The sequence below is a fragment of the Acipenser ruthenus genome, chromosome 5 (genome assembly GCF_902713425.1).
Source record: "Acipenser ruthenus chromosome 5, fAciRut3.2 maternal haplotype, whole genome shotgun sequence".
NCBI lineage: Eukaryota > Metazoa > Chordata > Actinopteri > Acipenseriformes > Acipenseridae > Acipenser > Acipenser ruthenus.
Genome location: NC_081193.1, coordinates 47270775 through 47278689, shown reverse-complemented (window position 1 = coordinate 47278689; position 7915 = coordinate 47270775). Strand labels below are relative to the sequence as shown.

The following is a 7915-nucleotide window of genomic DNA, read 5'->3' as shown; positions in this document are numbered from 1 at the left end:
ATTGCCTGTATGGATTTGATACTGTACTACCCTGAAATATATGTTTAATTGGGATACATCAGTTAAATTGCAAAATGACCCACCTGTTCATTTCTAGAGACGGCAGGAGGGAAGGAGAAGAAATAGCCAGCCTGTACTCCCTCCATAGCAACCGAAGGCTTTCAACCAAAGTTATGTAACATGGCATGCAGAATTCCTGAAAAGCATAGATATTTAACCTAGTTTATCACAATTACTTACAAATACCAGATTTTATACAGAAATCTGCTAAGATAAAACATACTTAATATGTTTAAATAACACAATCAAAACAATACATATGTTATAAATATATAAATATCAAAATTTTAAAGGTTTTATAAGAAGCAAACCAACAACAACAAAAAAAAAATTGCTGGATGAATAATAATAATAGAATGATTATTTCCACAAGAAAATGTGGAACTCACAAACAGTTATAAAATCAATTAGGAACACCTGCTATAATACTGTAAGCGTTAGCCGGATGACATTGATTCTACTTGAGGTGAATAAATTGTTCTGGAGGGATATGTGACAGTGATTCTGACCAAATCTGCAGTGGAGGCTGTTCGCCTGAATTGAATAGAGTCGTCACTTTAATGACTGTTACTTGTGTGCTGTGATACAATTTTTCAGGCTTGGATTTTGGGATTTTCCTGGAGCAAAAGGGCTTAAACAAGAAAATCTTTTTGGACCTGGTAGATTCAGAAAGCTCACGATACAGCACCCCCTAGTGTTGAAATGTAATTTTACAGTCTCTAAGATAAGGTAATAATAAAACAAATGTGACAAATAGAAACTCACTAAATGATATAAAGTATTTTCATTTCATTAAAACTATTGAGATAAAAGTGGCATTTCTTATATATCTTAAAAAGTCTATTATACTCCATATTACACATGTAAGTATGATATTGTAATGACCCAGACATTTGCGCTGCAAAAGGGCTTGTTGACTGTCAAATTCAGGATGGCTGCTATGGCAGGAGCCCGGAGGTGAAAGCAGAGGAGCTAGCAGTGGTGCTGGAGGGGAAAGCACTGCAAGTCCTACTTGATCATGGCCCTTGGGGATTTCGAGGCCCTCTCCACCGCCCTCAACCGCCGCTTCGGAATGTGGAGCCTGCCGTTGGCTTGGGCCAGTGCCTCGCTACCCGCATACGAGCCAGCGGCGATAAGCTCGGGGTTCTGGCTGCCAACGTACTGTACTTGGCATGGCGGGGATATCCGGACTACCCGCCGGTCACACAAAGAAACCTGGCGAAGGAGGCTTTCGTGTGCGGCCTGACCCCTACTGCCCTGCGTCAACAAGACCGGCTTACCGATCCCCACCTTGTGATCTCCAGTTGTGATCTGAAAACGTTATGTTGTCCATCACGCTGTTCAGAATGAGGTGCATATCAAGGTGTAAAGTCAAGACCAATCTACAAAACAGCAAGAAAAAAATAATTCTTTAGGAAAATCTATATTGAGATACTCCATGCTAAGGTGGCACAAGCTTCAACTTTCACAGATTATTTTAAAAAAGGGAGAATTGAGTTAAAATTTTTAAACACAAATAAAACATTTTTAATTCTGAATATCAGTTAGTTACTCCCTAAAAACTCCCCACCCCCCACCCCCTCCATCCCCGCCCCCTCCCCCATGTATAATTTATTAATAAGGGGTATGTATCAGCTTTCACGTGCAGTACCTTCTAACACTGACACCCAATGTAAAACTGGAAAAAAATCAATGTGTCTGTTCTTTTCAGTGGGTGACAGACCACCACAATATAACTAGCACTTGATTAACACTGTTACTCTTTCAGTCTGATTGTTAACATGCTTCGTTAACAATTACAGGGTCATTCATTGGTTTCAGCCCAGTATCTCCAGCTACAGTTTACGAACAAGGCAGTGTCTATCCCAATACATTGCTTACTTCCTTACAGATTTATCTTATTGAAGACAAAATATACTCCAGCCCTGTGAACAAGCTGGCTGGAGGTGACATCAGGCCAGGAAATGAATTCAACACTCAGGCAATTGCGGGGCAAAACTGGGACGCAATAGCACTCAGCTTTTATTAAACTAAAAGATTTAACAAAACAAAGACTTTACGAAACAAAAGGCACAAGCGCCAAAACAAACAAACAGAAAAAAAGAACAAACAAGTATCGTGCTAGTTTTAACTAGCATGCGTAGCAATTGTTTACTTTATAGATATTTCTGTTTACCTCCCCTTTCTACTCCCGTTCTCCACTCATGAACACTCAAGTTGCAAGTTCTTATAGTGGTGACTGAGGGATTAACTAGCTATCAATTACTAAAGATGCATGACTCTCAGCCAATTCAATAATTACTAGCTGACAGTCACGCATTTTCACAAAGTATTTTAAAATACAAAACAATAACAAATAATGGCGGACAGCACCTCGCTCGTCCTGCCAAACATAATACATAATAATACAACAAATACAAAATAATACAAACCATGCACAGGGGTGGGCAAGCCCACAGTAATTACTCAATTCCTATACACTGCTACACATTTCCCAGTAATGTTAAAATAACATTATATATATGAATTAGTACTTCAGGCCTGTGACTGGTTAAAACCTCATAGTAAGACCAAAAATAGATTGAACTATTGCCCTAACATCCTTACACCACCGGGCAATAGTCTCCCTCATGTGATTGGTTCACATCAGTGGTAATCCCGCCCCTTTTCAAAGGAACGCCCTTCACTTCCACTCCTAATAACAAGAGAAAATAGTGGAATGAAAAAACTGCTGGACAGCAATTCTGTGACTTAACAGAAAATTAATTGCAAAACATATATAACAAATTCAACTTGCCGATGTAAACAAATATAACGGCAGGGATCTAAGCTGTATTATACAGCAGTCAGCAAGCCAGACAGAAACTTTGCTAACTATGCGGTATGAACTTCAAGAACATTTTCTGTTATTTATTTATGTTATTTATTTATTTACTTATGCTGTATCAGCTGTCTTCAATCAAAAAATATAAAATCATATTTACTATCCAACCTTGCCTTACTTATTTTCTTGAGTGATTCATATATTAAATATGTACTGCAGACTAAGCTCATAGTGGAAAATTAAAATGCCCCTCGGGAAGACTACTATTACCTCCAGGGTGCGGCTTTGGGCATTATAGCCCAATTTATATACAAATTCCAAGGACTTCTGTTCTGCACAGCCTTCTTCAACTCATACCAAAGATTCTCAATCAGATTTAGATCGGGACTTTGACTAGGCTATGGCAGAACCTTGATGTTATTCTTCTTTAACCATTCTGAAGTAGATTTTGATGTGTGCTTTGGATCGTTGTTGTGCTGGAACGTCCAGTTGCACTTTTTTTTTTATTTAGTAGTCGCCAGTTATTTTTTGTATTTTCTCCCAATTTAGAATATCCAATTATTTTTAGGCTCAGCTCACCGCTACCACCCCCGCGCTGATTCGGGAGCGGCGAATACGAACACACACTCCCTCCAAAGCACGTGCCATCAGCCGACCGCTTCATTCCACACTGCAGACTCGGAGGACAACGCAGCTCTGGGCAGCTTACAGGCAAGCCTGCAGGCACCCGGCCAGACTACAGGGGTCGCTGGTGCGTGGTGAGCCGAGGACACCCTGGCCGACCTAAGCCCCCCCCCGGGCGGCGCTTGGCCAATTGTGCACCGCCCCCTGGAAACTCCCATCCACGGTCGGCAATGGAATAGCCTGGACTCGAACCGGCGATGTCCAGGCTATAGGACGCGCCACTCGGGAGCCCACCAGTTGCATTTTAAACCAAGTTTTAAACCAAGGGTTTCAGATGATTGGCCAATATATTTTGGTATGCTATGGAATCCATTTTTACCATGTATTGGAACTAAATCCTCAATGCTTTGACCAGAACTCACATCCATCACTCAAATGCCGTTTTGCAAACTTTAAGCGATTGTCCTTGTGACGTTTTTTCCTAAGTGGCTTATTCATTGGCCTGCGACCATTGAGACCTTCACCATGCAATACTTGACCTATGGTTGAAATGGAAACCCCAGTCCCACTTGCAGCCAATTCACTTTGAATATCTTTGGCAGTCAATCTCGGATTGTTATTAACCTTCCTCACAATTCTTCTCCTTGTTCTTGGCGAAAGAACCTTCTTTCTTCCAGACCGAGGGAGCGTTGTGACAGTACCATGAGTCTTGTACTTCTTGATAATAGAAACAATAGTTGAAATTGGGATACGCAAATGCTTGGAAATCTTCTTGTATCCTTCTCCAGCTTTCTGACAATAAATCATTGTCTGCCTAAGGTCTTCAGATAGCTCTTTACTTTTTCCCATATTGACTTATTGGTAATGACAGCAATCATCCTTTACCTAATCCTTTTATACTCTCTAAGAATGTTCACCTACAATCCAGTATTTTCTAGACTTTTCTAGAATTAGGTTCTGCATTATCATATTGAAATTTAGTACCTTGTAGGCAATACTATCATAGCATCAAAGAGTAAGAATACTTTTGAATGAGCATTTTTGGAGTTTTGCAACAAAAAAATGCTTAAATAAATAATTATAGACATCTGTTTCTTGTAACTTTTTTTCTCATCCACAAAAGCGAAACTTTTACAAAAGATTTTTCTAAAATTCTTTGTTTTCGAGAAATTTCTAGAAATTATAAATTTCCATTGGGGTATGTAAACTTATATATATAACCTTACCAACTGCAGCTATTTCATCTTTGTATTGCTGAAAGAAAGACAGGCCAGGTTCCAGATCCTGAAAGAAAGGCAGTTTCATTCCATAGCCTGAATGTAGGAAAAATAAATAAAATCTTGTACAATTATTAACTTGCTTGTATTTGCAAATAAACAAATAAACATTGAATAGCTTGTTCTCCTATTTTGAAAGTGTTACTGTTATTTCCAAAAGGAATAAAACAGTGTTAAAAATGTAAAATTATACTTTAAGCTGTACTAACTGGTTTCTTGCTAGTGTTACTGTATATTATTATGTTTGTCTTTGAGTCTTTCATAAATAAAAATACCTACCTTGTTGCAGCAAAAAATGGTTCCTTGTAAAGATTTTTTTTTGTATGTCACATATCAATACTGTTCCATGATATTTTTCTGTTTTCATCATTAGCAGTCACTTTATTTTCTCTGCACAGCTGTCACCATCAGGACCTTTAACTGAACTTCAACTGAACTGAAACTGACAACTGTACCAAAAACAGCACCTGACAGTTACTCAAATGTCCAGACACAAAAAGGTACCATTATAACAACAATGGAATGGATTAAATGTGACACACATTCAGATTTCATTCAGGCCAGTATTATAATACAGTATATACACTTCAAAGTGGCACATGTTGATAATGGTATTTGGTCTAATCTTGTACAGTGTATCACTTGAAGGTCTACAGTAGTAGAATGGGGACATATGAATATACAACACAACAGAGCATTTGTTCCTCACCATACCCTACTGACTGCTCTTGCTCACTATATATACCCAAATATTTACTACAAATGCAGAACTGGGGCATGCGTTCTTCATTATACCCAAAAATAATTTTGAGAGTAAAATGAAGAATACATGCACCAGTCATTCTGCACCCATTGTTACTATATATATATATATATATATATATATATATATATATATATATATATATATATATATATATATATATATATATATATATATATATATATATATATATATATATATATATATATATATATATATATATATATATATATATATATCCTATTTGTTAACTTGTGATCAACTAGGAGGCTGTGTGGTCCAGTGGTTAAAGAAAAGGGCTTGTAACCAGAAGGTCCCCGGTTCAAATCCCGGCTCAGCCACTGACTCATTGTGTGACCCTGAGCAAGTCACTTAACCTCCTCGGGTGAGACGTAATTGTAAGTGACTCTGCAGCTGATGCATAGTTCACACACCCAAGTCTCTGTAAGTCGCCTGCTAAATAAACACATAATAATAACTAAAATGACTATGCTACAACAACAGGTAGCATGGTAGCTATATGACAAGTGTTTTGAACTTTATCTATTTAAATCAGTGATATGCTCATTCCACTGTCTTCAACAGAATCAGTTATTCAGGGGTAGGTTGTGTTCAGAGTGCCATTATCGGCTGAGCTGCCTCACTGTGAAAATTAGACTTTCTATCAAAACCATAGTTCCCATGGGTGTATAAATATAAGGGTGGTAATATAATCTAGGCCGGGGAGTCAGTATGTCAAATTGAAAATGCACTGGCAGTAAATGCAGTTACAATATGTAACACATACTGCAAAAATATCAATGTTTTCTACAGAGAAATAAATATCGTAGTTCTCACTTTTTCCAATTAAAGAATATTACATATGAAAAGAGACTTTCATTAGTGAGTGACATCTTGATTCAGCTTGTAAAATAAATACATTTGGGGTCTTTGGGCTTCAAGGTTGAATGTGTAATCTCTGTGTAGATCTAAGTATAACATTATCAAACTGAGCTTGACAAGAAGGTAAGTTAGCCCTGCTTGATAAAAGTGAAAAATAAAGAGTTTATGAGAGCCTCAGTTAGACATCCTGACCCATAGCCGCTGCAAGAGGGGAGACAGGCGCTGCCAGCAGCATTCAGTCTGCACACTGACCCCAGGCAAGCAGCTCCACTAAGGCTGTACACAGCTGAGTGTCAAAAGAGAAAGTCAGACTGTTCTATATACAGTGCAGCATGAATAAAATATGAGACTACCTTCACACTCCTGCATAGCAGACAGGGCAAGATACATGTATTAGAGAACCAAGGGATTCAGTTTCACTTTTTTTACAAGTCATAATAAAAGGCTGAATTTTCAATTCAATTCCAAAGATTATAGAGTGATTCTTGCATCTGATGCATTCAAAACTGCACTCCTGATTATAAACCTCTAACAGTGTCATGTCATTTTCTAGTACTCGTCAGAGCTAGGTTCTTTTAAATTAACAGCTTATTTTGTAAACCTGGGGAGGGGGATAAGGGGGCTATTTTTGGTAAGATTTACTTGAATGATTGTGTAAGCTTTGTGTCCCATTAAAGTAAACGGTTGGTATTAGAAATATTTTTGGAGGTGTCTCGATTTTGAATGTAATACCAAAAATGTACTATATAAATTTGATAATCCAAACAAATTGATTTTACTATGCCCCGATCCCAATTAGTAAGGAAAATACCAAAAAAAATCAAAAGAAAATGTATGTCAAATCATTTTTTGAAATTTTAAACATTAACAGTTATATGTTTTTCCTTTTTTCTGAATATAACTGTTAACATTACAAAACTAGAAAAACAAACCTTCTGAACACTTAATTTCAGAGAAACAAAGCTGTTAAAATGTACACTAAAGAAAATCCACCTGTATTCCTTAAAGACCAGAAACTACTGACCTATTTAGCTCTTTCAATGACATCTCCTACCTCCTGTTGAAGAAATGAATACAATTATAATTATACGCAATGACACTCAGTGGATTCTAAAATGTTCTTTTGCAGTTAAAGGTAAAAGGCAGTCTGCAGTTTATAGCCTGTCCACTGTCATGAGTGACCCTAAAACCTGTCTTCCTTTGTACAGTGCGTGTGTGTGTGTCTTTTTGTACAAGCTCTATACATTAAAATATTGTTATGCCTTTATTATAGGCAGGACAATTACAATTTCAGTCTTACAAAAAAAACATTTGTCGCATGTATTTCAACGTATCAATTACACTTTACATAACTCATGGTGCATTTGATACAATGACCAACACTGACAGTAGACTATTTTGAAACGCTACTGCGATTGCAATAACACATTTTAGACAGCCTACATGTGTGCTTAGTTTGAGACATCATTATAGTTCTTAAAATAA

The 7915-nt window shown here is 37.3% G+C and overlaps 1 long non-coding RNA gene across 1 annotated transcript; it reads right to left on the bottom strand.

Moving 5' to 3' along the window:
* Positions 1-2057: 2057 nt before the first annotated feature.
* Positions 2058-7487, bottom strand: LOC131737137 (uncharacterized). Its single transcript, XR_009328709.1, has 4 exons — positions 7455-7487; positions 5065-5234; positions 4735-4821; positions 2058-2755 (listed from the first exon to the last, which is right to left on the bottom strand). It is a non-coding gene; the product is annotated as an uncharacterized LOC131737137 (long non-coding RNA).
* Positions 7488-7915: the final 428 nt, after the last annotated feature.